General features: G+C 34.9%; 1 protein-coding gene across 2 annotated transcripts in view; it reads left to right on the top strand.

Annotated features, from left to right (window-relative positions):
- The window catches only part of LOC117329487, a 46,340-nt gene that overhangs the window by 18,082 nt on the left and 2,265 nt on the right, over positions 1 to 25,993 (top strand). The gene's annotated exons all lie outside the window — the stretch shown is intronic.

Here is a 25,993-nt window from a genome sequence, read left to right as displayed (position 1 = left end):
GGTTTTGGGATTCACACGGAACACATCCGATTCATTTAGGATATTCCATAATACAGCCTAACGTCAAGTCAGAAATTTTCTTCCGAAAAATTGAATCTGAACTGGACAAATTAAAGCTACGATAATGTAGCTCTGGACGACGGATAATGTCTGACAGATGTCGTCGGAGAGCAGAGTAGGCTGGGTATGAATATTCGTTCTAGACAAAACACCCTAGACAAAACACCACGGGCCAAAAAACATTTTTGGGGGGTATGGGGTAGTAGGGTAGGGGAGTTGATTGGGTGTGTTTTCCTTTCTCCCACTTTTTAAAAATAACACAGGGGCAGGTATGTTTTGACAGTCATTATAGTCTGCTTCATATATACCTCACCTGGATTTTAGTTGATGTTATGGACATTTTGGATTAATGACGGCGGCGTGAAGATGTATAGGGAGAGTAAGCTGCTATATTTTGGGGCCATTTCTTCTCGGTGTTGTACGGGTAATTATTACCATGATAAACCACCAGGTTTAAGGTAATAAATGAATTGAATTAAATTTAAATATGCTTTGCCATGGTTGAAAATAAGAGTCTTTTTAAGACAAGCCGCTGCGTTCCACCATAAACAATACCAGATTTTGATGGCGCGAGACCTTATCCAGGTATAAGTCTATATTCACAAAATTGATATTCGAAGTTTTTAGCCCACCACCATCAGATGGTGGGCTATTCAAATAACCTTGCGTCCGTGGTCCGTCTGGCGTCAACTTTTTCATTTTAACAACTTCTTCTCAATAACCAATAAGCCCAGGGACTTGATATTGGGTCTGTAGCATGCTTGGGTGAAGGGCTACCAAGTTTGTTACAATAAATGACCTTGATCTTCATTCAAGGTCACATGGGTTTATTAGGCTATAATCTTCAAACGACTTCCTCTCAATAACAAAGAGGCCCAGGGACTTTATATTGGGCATGTAGCATGCTGGGTGATGGGCTACCAAGTTTTTCAAATAAATGACCTTGACCTTCATTCAAGGTCACATGGGTCAAATAGGCTATAACCTTCAAACGACTTCTTCTCAATAACCAAGAGGCCCAGGGACTTGATATTGGGCCAGTAACATGATGGGGTGAAGGGCTACCAAGTTTGTTAAAATAGATGATTTTGACCTTCATTCAAGGTCACATGGGTCAAATAGTCTATAATCTTCAAACGACTTCTTTTCAATAACCAAGAGGCCCAGGGACTTGATATTGGGCCAGTAACATGATGGGGTGAAGGGCTACCAAGTTTGTTAAAATAAATGACCTTGACCTTCATTCAAGGTCACATGGGTCAAATAGTCTATAATCTTCAAACGACTTCTTTTCAATAACCAAGAGGCCCAGGGACTTGATATTGGGCCAGTAACATGATGGGGTGAAGGGCTACCAAGTTTGTTAAAATAAATGACCTTGACCTTCATTCAAGGTCGCATGGGTCAAATAGTCTATAATCTTCAAACGACTTCTTCTCAATAACCCAGAGACCAAGGGACTTGATATTGGGCCTGTACCATGCTCGGTGATGGGCTACCAAGTCTGTTGAAATAAATGACCTTGACCTTCATTCAAGGTCACATGGGTCAAATAAGCTATAATCTTCAAATGACTTCTTCTCAATAACCAAGAGGCCCAGGGACTTGATATTGGGCCTGTCTGTAGCATGCTGGAGTGTAGGGCTACCAAGTTTGTTCAAATGAATGACATTGACCTACATTCAAGGTCACAGGGGTGAAATATTTTTAAATCTTTCGATAGCCAAGAGTCACCAAGACCCGATATTAGGCCAATAGTATGCTGGAATGAAGGACTAGAAAAATTTATTGACATGAATAAACTTAGCTTACACTGATATTTGAATGCATTGGTTATCAGTATAGTATCTGTAGAAATGACCTCAATCAACTTCAAATTTGCTGTAGAGCCAGGTGAGCGATACAGGCCCATTGGGCCTCTTGTTGCAGGATATACAACGAGGACGAGGATATGTTGCAATACACGAATCATCGTTAATTATTTCTTAAACATATAGGATGTAAGCTTTCGTACAAAGGGTGTAACACAAATACAAAATTGTAGAGCCAGGTGAGCGATACAGGCCCATTGGGCCTCTTGTTGCAGGATATACAACGAGGACGAGGATATGTTGCAATACACGAATCATCGTTAATTATTTCTTAAACATATAGGATGTAAGCTTTCGTACAAAGGGTGTAACACAAATACAAAATAATGTAATAGATGTTCAGTCATATTCATTAGATAACGACGCTATGGATAGGCCTATTTGTTAAGTTTTGATATTCGCCTTTTGTCCGGCGTCGTGCGTCGTAAACAATTTACATTTTCAACTTCTTCTTTTTAACCAAAAGGCCCAGAGACCCAAAATTAAGTCTGTAGCATCCTGGGATAAAGGGCTACCAAGTTTGTTCAAATGAATGACCTTGACCTTCATTCAAAGTCACAGGGGTCAAATTCGCTAAAATCTTTAAACGACTTCTTCTTTTTAGCTCGTCTCTTCGAAGAAGAGTGAGAGCTTATGTCGTCACTCCGGCGTCAGCGTCGGCGTTAGTTTTTCAAAAGTTAAATTTTTGGTGCAAGTGTTGAAAGGCATAGTAATTTATGGTAATATGGTCCCTGTGGGGGTCAAACTATCCCCTGCCGGAGTTAAACTAAAAGATTTTTTGGAAAAAAAACCAACAGATTTTTGTATTAATACATCACTTTATAATTGTACTAGGGTGCTGATATTTGGCAATAGAGTCCCTATTGAGTAAGCAATCCCTTCCTGGAGTAAAACTTAAAAAAAAAATTGGATTTTTTCTTTTTTAAATCTGTGTTTTGTTTGTTTTTGTTTTTAAATCTTTGGACTTTGTGTTAAGTTTATGTTGTGATTGTTGAAAGGCATAGTAATACATGGTATTAGGTTCCCTGTATAGGGTTAAACTATCCCTTGCCAGAGTTAAAGTGAAATATTTTTTTGGGGAAAAAACGAATTTAAAAAAAAAACTTTTTGTGCAAATGTTGAAAGCTATAAACATATCACTTTATGATTGTACTAGGGTGCTGATATTTGGTAAAAGAGTCCCTATGGAGTTACACTATCCCTTCTTGGGGTGAAACTGAAAATAAAATATTTAAACGACTTCTTCTTTTTAACTAAAAGACCCAGAGACCCAACATTAGGTCTGTAGCATGCTGGGATGAAGGGCTACCAATTTTGTTCTAATGGATGACCTTGACCTTTATTCAAGGTCACTGGGGCCAAATATGCTAAATTATATCAAAACTCAGGTGACCGTTAAGGCCAATGGGCCTCTTGTTTGTTTGTTTGTTTGTTTTTGTTTTTTTTTTATTTATGATGGTTTATATTATGGCAGGGTTTCCATAACCAGTCTACCATGGGTGGAAATAGGCAATTGTAATTATTGTTGACTTAAACGATAATGTGGATTTTAATATGTTACTGCGGGGGAATATTTTTGTCTCTCATTGACTCGCTCGAGTTGCCGTTTCGACTGACATCACGTGCGTATACACGGACGCGACTGTCGAGTTGCCGTTTCCACTGACATCACGTGCGTATACGCGGACGGGACTTTCGTGTTGTCCTTTCCATTGACAAACATCACGTCATTATCTATGACTATAGAGATGTTGTTATCTATGAATATAGAGATGTTGTTATCTATGACTATAGAGATGTCGTTATCTATGACTATAGAGATGTTGTTATCTATGACTATAGAGATGTTGTTATCCATGATTATAGAGATGTCGTTATCTATGACTATAGAGATGTCGTTATCTATGACTATAGAGATATCGTTACACTGTGACTATAGAGATGTTGTTATCTATGACTATAGAGATGTTGTTATCTATGACTATAGAGATGTTGTTATCTATGACTATAGAGATGTTGTTATCTATGACTATAGAGATGTTGTTATCTATGACTATAGAGATGTCGTTATCTATGACTATAGAAATGTCGTTACACTGTGACTATAGAGATGTTGTTATCTATGACTATAGAGATGTTGTTATCTATGACTATAGAGATGTCGTTATCTATGACTATAGAGATGTTGTTATCTATGACTATAGAGATGTTGTTATCTATGACTATAGAGATGTTGTTATCTATGACTATAGAAATGTCGTTACACTGTGACTATAGAGATGTTGTTATCTATGACTATAGAGATGTTGTTATCTATGACTATAGAGATGTTGTTATCTATGACTATAGAGATGTTGTTATCTATGACTATAGAGATGTCGTTATCTATGACTATAGAGATGTTGTTATCTATGACTATAGAGATGTTGTTATCTATGACTATAGAGATGTCGTTACACTGTGACTATAGAGATGTCGTTATCTATGACTATAGAGATGTTGTTATCTATGACTATAGAGATGTCGTTATCTATGACTATAGAGATGTTGTTATCTATGACTATAGAGATGTTGTTATCTATGATTATAGAGATGTTGTTATCTATGACTATAGAGATGTCGTTATCTATGACTATAGAGATGTTGTTATCTATGACTATAGAGATGTTGTTATCTATGACTATAGAGATGTCGTTACACTGTGACTATATAGATGTCGTTATCTATGACTATAGAGATGTTGTTATATATGACTATAGAGATGTCGTTATCTATGACTATAGAGATGTTGTTATCTATGACTATAGAGATGTTGTTATCTATGACTATAGAGATGTTGTTATCTATGACTATAGAGATGTTGTTATCTATGACTATAGAGATGTTGTTATCTATGACTATAGAGATGTTGTTATCTATGACTATAGAGATGTAGTTACACTGTGACTATAGAGATGTCGTTATCTATGACTATAGAGATGTTGTTATCTATGACTATAGAGATGTTGTTATCTATGACTATAGAGATGTTGTTATCTATGACTATAGAGATGTTGTTATCTATGACTATAGAGATGTCGTTATCTATGACTATAGAGATGTTGTTATCTATGACTATAGAGATGTTGTTATCTATGACTATAGAGATGTTGTTATCTATGACTATAGAGATGTTGTTATCTATGACTATAGAGATGTTGTTATCTATGACTATAGAGATGTTGTTATCTATGACTATAGAAATGTCGTTACACTGTGACTATAGAGATGTTGTTATCTATGACTATAGAGATGTTGTTATCTATGACTATAGAGATGTTGTTATCTATGACTATAGAGATGTCGTTATCTATGACTATAGAGATGTTGTTATCTATGACTATAGAGATGTTGTTATCTATGACTATAGAGATGTTGTTATCTATGACTATAGAAATGTCGTTACACTGTGACTATAGAGATGTTGTTATCTATGACTATAGAGATGTTGTTATCTATGACTATAGAGATGTTGTTATCTATGACTATAGAGATGTTGTTATCTATGACTATAGAGATGTCGTTATCTATGACTATAGAGATGTTGTTATCTATGACTATAGAGATGTTGTTATCTATGACTATAGAGATGTCGTTACACTGTGACTATAGAGATGTTGTTATCTATGACTATAGAGATGTCGTTATCTATGACTATAGAGATGTTGTTATCTATGACTATAGAGATGTTGTTATCTATGACTATAGAGATGTTGTTATCTATGACTATAGAGATGTTGTTATCTATGACTATAGAGATGTCGTTATCTATGACTATAGAGATGTTGTTATCTATGACTATAGAGATGTCGTTACACTGTGACTATAGAGATGTTGTTATCTATGACTATATAGATGTCGTTATCTATGACTATAGAGATGTTGTTATATATGACTATAGAGATGTCGTTATCTATGACTATAGAGATGTTGTTATCTATGACTATAGAGATGTTGTTATCTATGACTATAGAGATGTTGTTATCTATGACTATAGAGATGTTGTTATCTATGACTATAGAGATGTTGTTATCTATGACTATAGAGATGTTGTTATCTATGACTATAGAGATGTTGTTATCTATGACTATAGAGATGTTGTTATCTATGACTATAGAGATGTAGTTACACTGTGACTATAGAGATGTCGTTATCTATGACTATAGAGATGTTGTTATCTATGACTATAGAGATGTTGTTACACTGTGACTATAGAGATGTTGTTATCTATGACTATAGAGATGTTGTTATCTATGACTATAGAGATGTTGTTATCTATGACTATAGAGATGTTGTTATCTATGACTATAGAGATGTCGTTATCTATGACTATAGAGATGTCGTTATCTATGACTATAGAGATGTCGTTATCTATGACTATAGAGATGTTGTTATCTATGACTATAAAGATGTCGTTACACTGTGACTATAGAGATGTTGTTATCTATGACTATAGAGATGTTGTTATCTATGACTATAGAGATGTCGTTATCTATGACTATAGAGATGTTGTTACACTGTAACTATAGAGATGTCGTTACACTGTGACTATAGAGATGTTGTTATCTATGACTATAGAGATGTCGTTACACTGTGACTATAGAGATGTTGTTATCTATGACTATAGAGATGTCGTTACACTGTGACTATAGAGATGTTGTTATCTATGACTATAGAGATGTTGTTATCTATGACTATAGAGATGTTGTAACACTGTTACTATAGAGATGTCGTTACACTGTGACTATAGAGATGTCGTTATCTATGACTATAGAGATGTCGTTACACTGTGACTATAGAGATGTTGTTATCTATGACTATAGAGATGTTGTTATCTATGACTATAGAGATGTTGTTATCTATGACTATAGAGATGTTGTTACACTGTAACTAAAGAGATGTCGTTACACTGTGACTATAGAGATGTTGTTATCTATGACTATAGAGATGTCGTTACACTGTGACTATAGAGATGTTGTTATCTATGACTATAGAGATGTCGTTATCTATGACTATAGAGATGTTGTTATCTATGACTATAGAGATGTCGTTATCTATGACTATAGAGATGTCGTTATCTATGACTATAGAGATGTTGTTATCTATGACTATAGAGATGTAGTTATCTATGACTATAGAGATGTCGTTATCTATGACTATAGAGATGTCGTTATCTATGACTATAGAGATGTCGTTATCTATGACTATAGAGATGTCGTTATCTATGACTATAGAGATGTTGTTATCTATGACTATAGAGATGTCGTTATCTATGACTATAGAGATGTTGTTATCTATGACTATAGAGATGTTGTTATCTATGACTATAGAGATGTCGTTATCTATAACTATAGAGATGTTGTTATCTATGACTATAGAGATGTCGTTATCTATGACTATAGAGATGTCGTTATCTATGACTATAGAGATGATGTTATCTATGACTATAGAGATGTTGTTATCTATGACTATAGAGATGTCGTTACACTGTGACTATAGAGATGTTGTTATCTATGACTATAGAGATGTTGTTATCTATGACTATAGAGATGTTGTTATCTATGACTATAGAGATGTTGTTATCTATGACTATAGAGCTGTCGTTATCTATGACTATAGGGATGTCGTTATCTATGACTATAGAGATGTTGTTATCTATGACTATAGAGATGTTGTTATGTATGACTATAGAGATGTTGTTATCTATGACTATAGAGATGTCGTTATCTATGACTATAGATATGTCGTTATCTATGACTATAGAGATGTTATCTATGACTATAGATATGTCGTTATCTATGACTATAGAGATGTCGTTATCTATGACTATAGAGATGTCGTTATCTATGACTATAGAGATGTCGTTATCTATGACTATAGATATGTCGTTATCTATGACTATAGAGATGTTATCTATGACTATAGAGATGTTGTTATCTATGACTATAGAAATGTCGTTATCTATGACTATAGATATGTTGTTATCTATGACTATAGAGATGTTGTTATCTATGACTATAGAGATGTAGTTACACTGTGACTATAGAGATGTTGTTATCTATGACTATAGAGATGTTGTTACACTGTGACTATAGAGATGTCGTTACACTGTGACTATAGAGATGTTGTTATCTATGACTATAGAGATGTTGTTATCTATGACTATAGATATGTTGTTATCTATGACTATAGAGATGTTGTTATCTATGACTATAGAGATGTCGTTATCTATGACTATAGAGATGTCGTTATCTATGACTATAGAGATGTTGTTATCTATGACTATAGAGATGTTGTTATCTATGACTATAGAGATGTTGTTATCTATGACTATAGAGATGTCGTTATCTATGACTATAGAGATGTCGTTATCTATGACTATAGAGATGTCGTTACACTGTGACTATAGAGATGTTGTTACACTGTGACTATAGAGATGTCGTTACACTGTGACTATAGAGATGTCGTTATCTATGACTATAGAGATGTTGTTATCTATGACTATAGAGATGTTGTTACACTGTGACTATAGAGATGTTGTTATCTATGACTATAGAGATGTTGTTACACTGTGACTATAGAGATGTCGTTATCTATGACTATAGAGATGTTGTTATCTATGACTATAGAGATGTTGTTATCTATGACTATATAGATGTTATTACACTGTGACTATAGAGATGTTGTTATATATGACTATAGAGATGTCGTTACACTGTGACTATAGAGATGTTGTTATCTATGACTATAGAGATGTTGTTACACTGTGACTATAGAGATGATGTTATATATGACTATAGAGATGTCGTTATCTATGACTATAGAGATGTTGTTACACTGTGACTATAGAGATGTTGTTATCTATGACTATAGAGATGTTGTTATCTATGACTATAGAGATGTTGTTATCTATGACTATAGAGATGTTGTTATCTATGACTATAGATATGTCGTTATCTATGACTATAGAGATGTCGTTATCTATGACTATAGAGATGTTGTTATCTATGGCTATAGAGATGTCGTTATCTATGACTATAGAGATGTCGTTATCTATGACTATAGAGATGTTGTTATCTATGACTATAGAGATGTCGTTATCTATGACTATAGAGATGTCGTTATCTATGACTATAGAGATGTCGTTACACTGTGACTATAGAGATGTCGTTACACTGTGACTATAGAGATGTCGTTACACTGTGACTATAGAGATGTCGTTACACTGTGACTATAGAGATGTTGTTATCTATGACTATAGAGATGTTGTTATCTATGACTATAGAGATGTCGTTATCTATGACTATAGAGATGTTGTTACACTTTAACTATAGAGATGTCGTTACACTGTGACTATAGAGATGTTGTTATCTATGACTATAGAGATGTCGTTACACTGTGACTATAGAGATGTTGTTATCTATGACTATAGAGATGTTGTTATCTATGACTATAGAGATGTTGTTACACTGTAACTATAGAGATGTCGTTACATTGTGACTATAGAGATGTTGTTATCTATGACTATAGAGATGTTGTTATCTATGACTATAGAGATGTTGTTATCTATGACTATAGAGATGTTGTTACACTGTAACTATAGAGATGTCGTTACACTGTGACTATAGAGATGTTGTTATCTATGACTATAGAGATGTCGTTACACTGTGACTATAGAGATGTTGTTATCTATGACTATAGAGATGTCGTTATCTATGACTATAGAGATGTTGTTATCTATGACTATAGAGATGTCGTTATCTATGACTATAGAGATGTCGTTATCTATGACTATAGAGATGTCGTTATCTATGACTATAGAGATGTTGTTATCTATGACTATAGAGATGTTGTTATCTATGACTATAGAGATGTCGTTATCTATGACTATAGAGATGTTGTTATGTATGACTATAGAGATGTTGTTATCTATGATTATAGAGATGTTGTTATCTATGACTATGGAGATGTTGTTATCTATGACTATGGAGATGTTGTTATCTATGACTATAGAGATGTTGTTATCTATGACTATAGAGATGTTGTTATCTATGACTATAGAGATGTTGTTATCTATGACTATGGAAATGTTGTTATCTATGACTATGGAGATGTTGTTATATATGACTATAGAGATGTTGTTATCTATGACTATAGAGATGTTGTTATCTATGACTATAGAGATGTCGTTATCTATAACTATAGAGATGTTATCTATGACTATAGAGATGTCGTTATCTATGACTATAGAGATGTTGTTATCTATGTCTATAGAGATGTTGTTATCTATGACTATAGAGTTGTTGTTATCTATGACTATAGAGATGTTGTTATCTATGACTATAGAGATGTCGTTATCTATGACTATAGAGATGTTGTTATCTATGACTATAGAGATGTCGTTATCTATGACTATAGAGATGTCGTTATCTATGACTATAGAGATGTCGTTATCTATGACTATAGATATGTCGTTATCTATGACTATAGAGATGTTGTTATCTATGACTATAGAGATGTCGTTATCTATGACTATAGAGATGTTGTTATCTATGACTATAGAGATGTTGTTATCTATGACTATAGAGATGTCGTTATCTATAACTATAGAGATGTTGTTATCTATGACTATAGAGATGTCGTTATCTATGACTATAGAGATGTCGTTATCTATGACTATAGAGATGATGTTATCTATGACTATAGAGATGTTGTTATCTATGACTATAGAGATGTCGTTACACTGTGACTATAGAGATGTTGTTATCTATGACTATAGAGATGTTGTTATCTATGACTATAGAGCTGTCGTTATCTATGACTATAGAGATGTTGTTATCTATGACTATAGAGATGTTGTTATCTGTTACTATAGAGATGTTGTTATGTATGACTATAGAGATGTTGTTATCTATGACTATAGAGATGTTGTTATCCATGACTATAGAGATGTTGTTATCTGTGACTATAGAGATGTCGTTATCTATAACTATAGAGATGTTGTTATCTATGAATATAGAGATGTCGTTATCTATGACTATAGATATGTTGTTATCTATGACTATAGAGATGTCGTTACACTGTGACTATAGAGATGTTGTTATCTATGACTATAGAGATGTTGTTATCTATGACTATAGAGATGTTATCCATGACTATAGAGATGTTATCTATGACTATAGAGATGTTGTTATCTATGACTATAGAGATGTTATCTATGACTATAGAGATGTCGTTATCTATGACTATAGAGATGTTGTTATCTATGACTATAGAGATGTTGTTATCTATGACTATAGAGATGTTGTTATCTATGACTATAGAGATGTCGTTATCTATGACTATAGAGATGTCGTTATCTATGACTATAGAGATGTCGTTATCTATGACTATAGAGATGTCGTTATCTATGACTATAGAGATGTTGTTATCTATGACTATAGAGATGTTGTTATCTATGACTATAGAGATGTTGTTATCTATGACTATAGAGATGTCGTTATCTATGACTATAGATATGTTGTTATCTATGACTATAGAGATGTTGTTATCTATGACTATAGAGATGTCGTTATCTATAACTATAGATATATTGTTATCTATGACTATAGAGATGTCGTTATCTATGACTATAGAGATGTCGTTATCTATAACTATAGATATGTTGTTATCTATGACTATAGAGATGTCGTTATCTATGACTATAGATATGTTGTTATCTATGACTATAGAGATATTATCTATGACTATAGAGATGATGTTATCTATGACTATAGAGATGTTGTTATCTATGACTATAGAGATGTCGTTACACTGTGACTATAGAGATGTTGTTATCTATGACTATAGAAATGTTGTTATCTATGACTATAGAGATGTCGTTATCTATGACTATAGAGATGTCGTTATCTATGACTATAGAGATGTTGTTTTCTATGACTATAAAGATGTTGTTATCTATGACTATAGAGATGTTGTTTTCTATGACTATAGAGATGTTGTTATCTATGACTATAGAGATGTCGTTATCTATGACTATAGAGATGTCGTTATCTATGACTATAGAGATGTTGTTATCTATGACTATAGAGATGTCGTTATCTATGACTATAGAGATGTTGTTACACTATGACTATAGAGATGTTGTTATCTATGACTATAGAGATGTTGTTACACTATGACTAAAGAGATGTCGTTATCTATGACTATCGTTACACTGTGACTATAAAGATGTTGTTATCTATGACTATAGAGATGTTGTTATCTATGACTATAGAGATGTCGTTATCTATGACTATAGAGATGTCGTTATCTATGACTATAGAGATGTTGTTATCTATGACTATAGAGATGTTGATATCTATGACTATAGATATTTTGTTATCTATGTCTATAGAGATGTTGTTATCTATGACTATAGAGTTGTTGTTATCTATGACTATAGAGATGTCGTTATCTATGACTATAGAGATGTCGTTATCTATGACTATAGAGATGTTGTTATCTATGACTATAGAGTTGTTGTTATCTATGACTATAGAGATGTCGTTATCTATGACTATAGAGATGTCGTTATCTATGACTATAGAGATGTTGTTATCTATGACTATAGAGATGTCGTTATCTATGACTATAGAGATGTCGTTATCTATGACTATAGAGATGTCGTTACACTGTGACTATAGAGATGTCGTTATCTATGACTATACAGATGTTGTTATATATGACTATAGAGATGTCGTTATCTATGACTATAGAGATGTCGTTATCTATGACTATAGAGATGTCGTTATCTATGACTATAGAGATGTCGTTATCTATGACTATAGAGATGTCGTTATCTATGACTATAGATATGTCGTTATCTATGACTATAGAGATGTTGTTATCTATGACTATAGAGATGTCGTTATCTATGACTATAGAGATGTTGTTATCTATGACTATAGTGATGTTGTTATCTATGACTATAGAGATGTCGTTATCTATAACTATAGAGATGTTGTTATCTATGACTATAGAGATGTCGTTATCTATGACTATAGAGATGTCGTTATCTATGACTATAGAGATGTCGTTATCTATGACTATAGAGATGTCGTTATCTATGACTATAGAGATGTCGTTATCTATGACTATAGAGATGTTGTTATCTATGACTATAGAGATGTCGTTATCTATGACTATAGAGATGTCGTTACACTGTGACTATAGAGATGTCGTTACACTGTGACTATAGAGATGTCGTTACACTGTGACTATAGAGATGTTGTTATCTATGACTATAGAGATGTTGTTATCTATGACTATAGAGATGTTGTTATCTATGACTATAGAGATGTCGTTATCTATGACTATAGAGATGTCGTTATCTATGACTATAGAGATGTTGTTATCTATGACTATAGAGATGTTGATATCTATGACTATAGATATTTTGTTATCTATGTCTATAGAGATGTTGTTATCTATGACTATAGAGTTGTTGTTATCTATGACTATAGAGATGTCGTTATCTATGACTATAGAAATGTCGTTATCTATGACTATAGAGATGTTGTTATCTATGACTATAGAGTTGTTGTTATCTATGACTATAGAGATGTCGTTATCTATGACTATAGAGATGTCGTTATCTATGACTATAGAGATGTTGTTATCTATGACTATAGAGATGTCGTTATCTATGACTATAGAGATGTCGTTATCTATGACTATAGAGATGTCGTTACACTGTGACTATAGAGATGTCGTTATCTATGACTATAGAGATGTTGTTATATATGACTATAGAGATGTCGTTATCTATGACTATAGAGATGTCGTTATCTATGACTATAGAGATGTCGTTATCTATGACTATAGAGATGTCGTTATCTATGACTATAGATATGTCGTTATCTATGACTATAGAGATGTTGTTATCTATGACTATAGAGATGTCGTTATCTATGACTATAGAGATGTTGTTATCTATGACTATAGAGATGTTGTTATCTATGACTATAGAGATGTCGTTATCTATAACTATAGAGATGTTGTTATCTATGACTATAGAGATGTCGTTATCTATGACTATAGAGATGTCGTTATCTATGACTATAGAGATGTCGTTATCTATGACTATAGAGATGTTGTTATCTATGACTATAGAGATGTCGTTATCTATGACTATAGAGATGTTGTTACACTATGACTATAGAGATGTTGTTATCTATGACTATAGAGATGTTGTTACACTATGACTAAAGAGATGTCGTTATCTATGACTATCGTTACACTGTGACTATAAAGATGTTGTTATCTATGACTATAGAGATGTTGTTATCTATGACTATAGAGATGTCGTTATCTATGACTATAGAGATGTCGTTATCTATGACTATAGAGATGTTGTTATCTATGACTATAGAGATGTTGATATCTATGACTATAGATATTTTGTTATCTATGTCTATAGAGATGTTGTTATCTATGACTATAGAGTTGTTGTTATCTATGACTATAGAGATGTCGTTATCTATGACTATAGAGATGTCGTTATCTATGACTATAGAGATGTTGTTATCTATGACTATAGAGTTGTTGTTATCTATGACTATAGAGATGTCGTTATCTATGACTATAGAGATGTCGTTATCTATGACTATAGAGATGTTGTTATCTATGACTATAGAGATGTCGTTATCTATGACTATAGAGATGTCGTTATCTATGACTATAGAGATGTCGTTACACTGTGACTATAGAGATGTCGTTATCTATGACTATACAGATGTTGTTATATATGACTATAGAGATGTCGTTATCTATGACTATAGAGATGTCGTTATCTATGACTATAGAGATGTCGTTATCTATGACTATAGAGATGTCGTTATCTATGACTATAGAGATGTCGTTATCTATGACTATAGATATGTCGTTATCTATGACTATAGAGATGTTGTTATCTATGACTATAGAGATGTCGTTATCTATGACTATAGAGATGTTGTTATCTATGACTATAGTGATGTTGTTATCTATGACTATAGAGATGTCGTTATCTATAACTATAGAGATGTTGTTATCTATGACTATAGAGATGTCGTTATCTATGACTATAGAGATGTCGTTATCTATGACTATAGAGATGTCGTTATCTATGACTATAGAGATGTCGTTATCTATGACTATAGAGATGTCGTTATCTATGACTATAGAGATGTTGTTATCTATGACTATAGAGATGTCGTTATCTATGACTATAGAGATGTCGTTACACTGTGACTATAGAGATGTCGTTACACTGTGACTATAGAGATGTCGTTACACTGTGACTATAGAGATGTTGTTATCTATGACTATAGAGATGTTGTTATCTATGACTATAGAGATGTTGTTATCTATGACTATAGAGATGTCGTTATCTATGACTATAGAGATGTCGTTATCTATGACTATAGAGATGTTGTTATCTATGACTATAGAGATGTTGATATCTATGACTATAGATATTTTGTTATCTATGTCTATAGAGATGTTGTTATCTATGACTATAGAGTTGTTGTTATCTATGACTATAGAGATGTCGTTATCTATGACTATAGAAATGTCGTTATCTATGACTATAGAGATGTTGTTATCTATGACTATAGAGTTGTTGTTATCTATGACTATAGAGATGTCGTTATCTATGACTATAGAGATGTCGTTATCTATGACTATAGAGATGTTGTTATCTATGACTATAGAGATGTCGTTATCTATGACTATAGAGATGTCGTTATCTATGACTATAGAGATGTCGTTACACTGTGACTATAGAGATGTCGTTATCTATGACTATAGAGATGTTGTTATATATGACTATAGAGATGTCGTTATCTATGACTATAGAGATGTCGTTATCTATGACTATAGAGATGTCGTTATCTATGACTATAGAGATGTCGTTATCTATGACTATAGATATGTCGTTATCTATGACTATAGAGATGTTGTTATCTATGACTATAGAGATGTCGTTATCTATGACTATAGAGATGTTGTTATCTATGACTATAGAGATGTTGTTATCTATGACTATAGAGATGTCGTTATCTATAACTATAGAGATGTTGTTATCTATGACTATAGAGATGTCGTTATCTATGACTATAGAGATGTCGTTATCTATGACTATAGAGATGTTGTTATCTATGACTATAGAGATGTTGTTATCTATGACTATAGATATGTCGTTATCTATGACTATAGAGATGTCGTTATCTATGACTATAGAGATGTTGTTATCTAAGGCTATAGAGATGTCGTTATCTATGACTATAGAGATGTCGTTATCTATGACTATAGAGATGTCGTTATCTATGACTATAGAGATGTCGTTATCTATGACTATAGAGATGTCGTTATCTATGACTATAGAGATGTCGTTATCTATGACTATAGAGATGTCGTTATCTATGACTATAGAGATGTTGTTATCTATGACTATAGAGATGTCGTTATCTATGACTATAGAGATGTCGTTATCTATGACTATAGAGATGTCGTTACACTGTGACTATAGAGATGTCGTTACACTGTGACTATAGAGATGTCGTTACACTGTGACTATAGAGATGTTGTTATCTATGACTATAGAGATGTTGTTATCTATGACTATAGAGATGTCGTTATCTATGACTATAGAGATGTTGTTACACTGTAACTATAGAGATGTCGTTACACTGTGACTATAGAGATGTTGTTATCTATGACTATAGAGATGTCGTTACACTGTGACTATAGAGATGTTGTTATCTATGACCATAGAGATGTCGTTACACTGTGACTATAGAGATGTTGTTATCTATGACTATAGAGATGTTGTTATCTATGACTATAGAGATGTTGTTACACTGTAACTATAGAGATGTCGTTACACTGTGACTATAGAGATGTCGTTATCTATGACTATAGAGATGTCGTTACACTGTGACTATAGAGATGTTGTTATCTATGACTATAGAGATGTTGTTATCTATGACTATAGAGATGTTGTTATCTATGACTATAGAGATGTTGTTACACTGTAACTATAGAGATGTCGTTACACTGTGACTATAGAGATGTTGTTATCTATGACTATAGAGATGTCGTTATCTATGACTATAGAGATGTTGTTATCTATGACTATAGAGATGTCGTTATCTATGACTATAGAGATGTCGTTATCTATGACTATAGAGATGTTGTTATCTATGACTATAGAGATGTCGTTATCTATGACTATAGAGATGTTGTTATCTATGACTATAGAGATGTTGTTATCTATGACTATAGAGATGTCGTTATCTATGACTATAGAGATGTCGTTATCTATGACTATAGAGATGTTGTTATCTATGACTATAGAGATGTCGTTATCTATGACTATAGAGATGTCGTTATCTATGACTATAGAGATGTTGTTATCTATGACTATAGAGATGTTGTTATCTATGACTATAGAGATGTTGTTACACTATGACTAAAGAGATGTCGTTATCTATGACTATCGTTACACTGTGACTATAGAGATGTTGTTATCTATGACTATAGAGATGTTGTTATCTATGACTATAGAGATGTCGTTATCTATGACTATAGAGATGTCGTTATCTATGACTATAGAGATGTTGTTATCTATGACTATAGAGATGTTGATATCTATGACTATAGATATTTTGTTATCTATGTCTATAGAGATGTTGTTATCTATGACTATAGAGTTGTTGTTATCTATGACTATAGAGATGTCGTTATCTATGACTATAGAGATGTCGTTATCTATGACTATAGAGATGTTGTTATCTATGACTATAGATATGTCGTTATCTATGACTATAGAGATGTCGTTATCTATGACTATAGAGATGTCGTTACACTGTGACTATAGAGATGTCGTTATCTATGACTATAGAGATGTTGTTATCTATGACTATAGAGATGTCGTTATCTATGACTATAGAGATGTCGTTATCTATGACTATAGAGATGTCGTTATCTATGACTATAGAGATGTCGTTATCTATGACTATAGATATGTCGTTATCTATGACTATAGAGATGTTGTTATCTATGACTATAGAGATGTCGTTATCTATGACTATAGAGATGTTGTTATCTATGACTATAGAGATGTTGTTATCTATGACTATAGAGATGTCGTTATCTATAACTATAGAGATGTTGTTATCTATGACTATAGAGATGTCGTTATCTATGACTATAGAGATGTCGTTATCTATGACTAAAGAGATGTTGTTATCTATGACTATAGAGATGTTGTTATCTATGACTATAGATATGTCGTTATCTATGACTATAGAGATGTCGTTATCTATGACTATAGAGATGTCGTTATCTATGACTATAGAGATGTCGTTATCTATGACTATAGAGATGTTGTTATCTATGACTATAGAGATGTCGTTATCTATGACTATAGAGATGTTGTTATCTATGACTATAGAGATGTCGTTATCTATGACTATAGAGACGTGTTATCTATGACTATAGAGATGTTGTTATCTATGACTATAGAGATGTTGTTATTTCTATGACTATAGAGATGTCGTTATCTATGACTATAGAGATGTTATCTATGACTATAGAGATGTCGTTATCTATGACTATAGAGATGTCGTTATCTATGACTATAGAGATGTCGTTATCTATGACTATAGAGATGTCGTTATCTATGACTATAGAGATGTTGTTATCTATGACTATAGTGATGTTGTTATTTATGACTATAGAGATGTAGTTATCTATGACTATAGAGATGTTGTTATCTATGACTATAGAGATGTCGTTATCTATGACTATAGAGATGTTGTTATATATGACTATAGAGATGTCGTTATCTATGACTATAGAGATGTCGTTATCTATGACTATAGAGATGTTGTTATCTATGACTATAGAGATGTTGTTATCTATGACTATAGAGATGTCGTTATCTATGACTATAGACATGTTGTTATCTATGACTATAGAGAGGTTGTTATCTATGACTATAGAGAGGTTGTTATCTATGACTATAGAGATGTTGTTATCTATGACTATAGAGATGTTGTTATCTATGACTATAGAGATGTAGTTACACTGTGACTATAGAGATGTTATCTATGACTATAGAGATGTCGTTATCTATGACTATAGAGATGTTGTTATCTATGACTATAGAGATGATGTTATCTATGACTATAGAGATGTTGTTATCTATGACTATAGAGATGTCGTTACACTGTGACTATAGAGATGTTGTTATCCATGACTATAGAGATGTTGTTATCTGTGACTATAGAGATGTTGTTATCCATGACTATAGTGATGTTGTTATCTATGACTATAGAGATGTTGTTATCTATGACTATAGAGATGTTGTTATCTATGACTATAGAGATGTCGTTATCTATGACTATAGATATGTTGTTATCTATGACTATAGAGATGTTGTTATCTATGACTATAGAGATGTCGTTATCTATGACTATAGAGATGTCGTTACACTGTGACTAATTCACTCTGGGCCATCCACTTTAAAGGTACATCTGATACAACATAAAGCCTGCCTCGGAGAATTGTTTAGAAAGATAAAAATGAAAGATTAATTGTCACCTTTATTCTTCCTACTACAAGAGATAGTTTTACTGATCGATATTGCTAGATCTAAGTGGTATATATATTGCCCCAAAAGTCGCATGCTTTGTTGATAGGACAAGTGTGTTAACCTTGATACATCGATCTATACCGATTACATTTATCATCGAACATCGACAAAACTATAATTGAAAGTCCGGATTTAAGCAAATGAACCTGATTTGAACATATATGACTTGCGATGAAATCAAGACCAGGGGACATTTTACATAATTCATTTTTCTTTTGAATTTTAATTGGCAATAGGAAACGTCTTACCATACTCGGCTCCACCTCATGTTGGCAGTAGAGTCAGCATTCTCGATGGTATAACGATGGCGGAGTCAGAAGTAATGAATTTAAGACAAAGTGGCTAGATGGAATGAAACAAATTGACTATTGTTGATTTAGACCTTTACGTGGAATATCAGAGCCTAATTAAAAGCTGATAGGAAAGAACAAGAGCGAAAGAAAAAGCAAGCTCGACTAAATTGTCCCTTTGAGGTTTAAAGAACTACAAGATAATTTGTAAGATATGGACTATAGTTGTTATATGGGCTGTAGTTATATGGACTGTAGTTGTTATATGAACTGTAGTTGTTATATGGACTGTAGTTGTTATATGGACTGTAGTTGTAATATGGACTGTCGTTGTTATATGGGCTGTAGTTGTTATATGGGCTGTAGTTGTTATATGGGCTGTAGTTGTTATATGGACTGTAGTTGTTATATGGTATATGGACTGTAGTTGTTATATGGACTGTAGTTGTTATATTGGCTGTAGTTGTTATATGGACTGTAGTTGTTATATGGACTGTAGTTGTTATATGGACTGTAGTTGTTATATGGACTGTAGTTGTTATATGGGCTGTAGTTGTTATATGGACTGTAGTCGAACACTTCGATTACTCCACAAAGATGTACGGTATAACCTATCTTCACTGTCTTAAATAACACCAATGATGTCTCCTGACCGAGGCCGATTCACAGGGACACGTTTTGGCCACATACATTTTTGATCATTTCATATCATACATTATTATTGTACCGTGCCCCTGTGCCCAATCGAAACAACCTATTAATCATGATCCTCCTATCATATATTACGTCTACTCTCAGTTTTCCTTTGACTTTAGATTCTGATCTGTCGGAGTTACTTCCCTTCGTTTCACTCAGTCGGTATAATATAGATACGCTTGATTCCTCAAAGTCATTAACAAATGGAGCAGGAGAATGAATAATGATAATAATCAAATGAATTACTGTGAATGGCATATAACAGGAGGGGGGAAATGCAACAACCAGACCAGGGCTCGAACGCGGAACCCCCGAACTCTAGACGGACGCTTTAACGTCCACCGCTGAATACATCACGTGGCCTTCAACCATTGAACTTGTCACGTAACCGTCAGCCACTAATTATACACGTCACGTGCCATCAGCCATTAGATAGGTCATTTAATTGAGCATGACATCAAACATGACTGAGGACCGCTTAATATGTCACATGATCTCTACGTTTACTTAAACGATTAGACATCAATTACGTAAGATTTAATACATGTATGATGTAACTACACTCATTTAGGAAGCACTCCTAACATCTTTATTCTGTTGAGACATGCGTGTCGAGACCAACTCTTCGTGATTCTGGCATGGCTTGGCTGAGAATATATATTCAATTAATATCGTTATGCGTCGCTCTAAGCATTAAATGTTTCCATGGCTGGTGTGTCCATACAACCCTAATAGTCTACCCAAGGCTCGGCAGTCCTAATGGTCTGCCCTGATCAATCACTTTGGATACCCTAATAGGCGTGACGTAACAGCCGTAAGTGGTAGTGTTCGCTCACGCAACGTTTTCCTTCGCTACTTCACTTTCTATTACGTTCTTTCTGGTTTAGATCCAGACATCCATCCGTGAATACACAAGGGGTTTAAACCCGCTATTTAGTAAGGAGGTCAATGAGTGTAGCCGTAGGTAATGTGGCCGTATATACACTGGACACTGATGATGTGGCCTACCATACACTGGACACTGGTGATGTGGCCTACCATACACTGGACACCTGGTGGTGTGGCCTACCATACACTGGACACTGGTGATGTGGCCTACCATACACTGGACACTGGTGATGTGGCCTACCATACACTGGACACTGGTGATGTGGCCTACCATACACTGGACACTGGTGATGTGGCCTACCATACACTGGACACTGGTGATGTGGCCTACCATACACTGGACACTGGTGATGTGGCCTACCATACACTGGACACTGGTGATGTAGGCCTACCATACACTGGACACCTGATGATGTGGCCGTACATACACTGGACACTGGTGATGTAGCCTACCATACACTGGACACCTGGTGATGTGGCCGTACATACACTGGACACTGGTGATGTGGCCTACCATACACTGGACACTGGTGATGTGGCCTACCATACACTGGACACTGGTGATGTGGCCTACCATACACTGGATACTGGTGATGTGGCCGTACATACACTGGATACTGGTGATGTGGCCGTACCATACACTGGACACTGGTGATGTGGCCGTACATACACTGGACACTGGTGATGTGGCCGTACATACACTGGACACTGGTGATGTGGCCGTACATACACTGGACACTGGTGATGTGGCCTACCATACACTGGACACCTGGTGATGTGGCCTACCATACACTGGACACTGGTGATGTGACCGTACCATACACTGGACACTGGTGATGTGACCGTACATACACTGGACACTGGTGATGTGGCCGTACATACACTGGACACTGGTGATGTGGCCGTACATACACTGGACACTGGTGATGTGGCCGTACATACACTGGACACTGGTGATGTGGCCGTACATACACTGGACACTGGTGATGTGGCCGTACATAGATTAAAATTCTGAACATTCAATGATATAAGTATGTCAGAGCTTATGATAATAAAAGTGTTCAGCTGCATTTTGTTTTGAAAGTTAAAAAGCTTTTGAGAAAGACTGGAAACAAACCATACATAGACCATATAAGGTAATCGATTAATTGTAAGATGGTGGATATTTGACCACATGACTTTGTTCGAAAAGAAAATGATAAATGTCTAGTTGGATGAATTGTAAAATATGAAATAGATGCGACCACCCCAATCACCCAATACGTATAAATTTCTATCACTTCCACCCTGTCATCAGTCCTACCTCAAACTGATGCTGACTGGCGGTTGATTCACAACATTATTAGACATCATCACCAGACATGCCCGTCTTTGTAGACCAGCTTTAGTCGGCGGAATCTTGTTGATGTTATCAGACATTTGGACAAATAGCTGTTTTTCGGCCTCATTTATCCACTCTATTGTATTAAATGCCGTTATACCGAATTGCCACAATGTTTGAGTGAATGACGTTTTGATGTTCTCTGGGGTGTGAGTATACACTCATTCCAAGAGCCACAGCCAGGTCATGGTGGGATGTCAACATGTCTCCCGCGCCATTTTTGTCACAAACAATGCCCAAGTTGCAAGAAAGTCATGTCATTTCTCTTGCGGCTCTGCATGTGGATTCTTCAGTCCCAGTAATAGGATCAATAGGCGACAACAAAACCTCCTCACGACGAGTAGGAGAGTCTTGACTTTGCCAATGGTTAAACTGTCATACATATTCTTAGAGGCTGCTGGAGGTATGTCCTACCTTCGTATTAAGGAAGATCTTTTGATGTTCCCAGTCCTCACATAAGCACATAAATACAAAAACAAGAAGACACCAATATAGATTTGAACCTTGCAGTGATTTTGTAGAAAACGAAATTCTGTTAAACGAGGGACGATTGACGATCTTACATGAAAAATGCCATGTGAATAATAAATGAGAGCCAGAACTGTTCGAAGCACGGGTACTCGCCTTGTCTGTCGAAGCACAGGTACTCGCCTTGTCTGTCGAAGCAAGGTACTCGCCTTGTCTGTCGAAGCGCAGGTACTCGCCTTGTCTGTCAATACATGTATTATATAGACAGACGAGGCGAGTACCTGTGCTCTAAGTAAATTTTCTCGACAGTTGGAAGTATCAGGATATCATTGGTACGACATATTTCTTCAATAACTTTTTTCTAGCTGTACTATATATCATACCGAGGTATATATACCACGTCTATTCTACATCCGAATCGTAATATTATCTAAGTCATAAAAAACATTTAGTATGCCGCATCAATATTAGCGACATCTACTAACTTTAAAGCCCGTGTCATACGATTTAGGTTGAAGGGTACATATGTCTTTAATACGATAACATATGTGGTGATATTTCGTCAATTTGGATCTCAATAGGAGCATTTTGTATATGGATACAGTAGTCTCGGTGTCGATGGCGTAAACAGGACTTATATACCCTTCCGCACTACCGGACAATGCAGAATACATAAATCGCAGGTAAACGTTGAAGCATGAACGAAAGTACGGAACATTTTGACAAGTTGACGGGAAAGTTCTATGTACTGAAATACTTTAGGACTTGTGTGGCTACATCTTCAAGATTCCAACCCGATTAGAAAGTCACTGTCGTGTCGACGTTTCCGTGGGTAACTGATACAGCCGGATTGGTCATGGCAGGACTACGGAGTCCTTTACTGACTTATTTGTACAGCACTATACCAAAGGTCATATACGATTTACATATGGATGAATGTATCATACACACTACAACATTTTGTAAACTAGACTGGACACGAGTGATAGGAACAAATAGACCACGACCATCTGTCAGAAACCTCCCGCCACCAGAGCTATACGTTATCACAAGTGATGTAGACGTACTCGTACCTAGGTAAAATGAGGTCAGGACACTGGGGATGTGGCCTGGCATATCTTTAACAGTGGACACTGATGTACACATATGTACTGGACACTGGTGAGTTAATCATATAGTGGACACTGATGTACACGTATGTACTGGACACTGGTGAGTTAATCATATCGTCCAATAAATAGGGCATGTAAAACATAAATTGCAGTGCAAGTAAACTTTTATGTTGTTTTTCTCAAGATGAAGGGATGAGTGTCTACTTAATAACTCTGTCCCGTACATATCACTAAACCAGCCAATAGACGGAGCTTTATGGCTATGGATATTTCCGTTTCGGTTTGGAGGTGTTCGGAGAGAGAGGGTTTACGGCTCTATCCGGTGTTCCTGGTCTAGGTTTATCGGACCCAATTCTAGTTACGGAGACGAGAAAACTATCGCGTGATCAGTCGAGCTCCAGAGAAATTGATTTCTTCGTAAATAGACATTAAATAAATATTTCTAATCCCATTGGAAAAACGATAATATGTATCTAGTGTAGTTTGCGTTGAGTAATGGAAACTTAAAGTTCTACAATCAATGTACTGACTGTTTCACTTACTTAAGATTGCTTGGATATCTCAGCGACTACTGACATCTTGCATTGGTAGATAGCAAAATTAATTTGGCAAACATAGGTCGAGCATATAACGTATTTAGTATGTCCATTAACTCGTGTCTGTTGCATGTTGTATGGGACACAATATTAACTCCTGTCTGTTGTAGACACAATATTAACTCCTGTCTGTTGTATGTTGTAGGGGACACAATGTTAACTCCTGTATGTTGTAGGGGACACAATGTTAACTCCTGTTTGTTGTATGTTGTAGGGGACACAATGTTAACTCCTGTCTGTTGTAGACACAATATTAACTCCTGTCTGTTGTATGTTGTAGGGGACACAATGTTAACTCCTGTATGTTGTAGGGGACACAATGTTAACTCCTGTTTGTTGTATGTTGTAGGGGACACAATGTTAACTCCTGTATGTTGTATGTTGTAGGGGACACAATGTTAACATCCTATGTTTTGTTATGTTGTAGGGACACAATGTTAACTCCTGTATGTTGTAGACACAATGTTAACTCCTGTATGTTGTAGGGACACAATGTTAACTCCTTTATGTTGTAGGGACACAATGTTAACTCCTGTATGTTGTAGGGGACACAATGTTAACTCCTGTATGTTGTAGGGGACACAATGTTAACTCCTGTATGTTGTATATTGTAGGGGACACAATGTTAACTCCTGTATGTTGTAGGGGACACAATGTTAACTCCTGTATGTTGTAGGGGACACAATGTTAACTCCTGTATGTTGTAGGGGACACAATATTAACTCCTGTCTGTTGTAGACACAATATTAACTCCTGTCTGTTGTAGACACAATGTTAACTCCTGTATGTTGTAGGGGACACAATGTTAACTCCTGTATGTTGTAGGGGACACAATGTTAACTCGTGTATGTTGTAGGGACACAATGTTAACTCCTGTATGTTGTATGTTGTAGGGGACACAATGTTAAC

This window comes from Pecten maximus, chromosome 6 (assembly GCF_902652985.1).
Source record: "Pecten maximus chromosome 6, xPecMax1.1, whole genome shotgun sequence".
NCBI classification, from domain to species: domain Eukaryota; kingdom Metazoa; phylum Mollusca; class Bivalvia; order Pectinida; family Pectinidae; genus Pecten; species Pecten maximus.
This window is presented reverse-complemented; position numbering and strand designations above follow the sequence as displayed.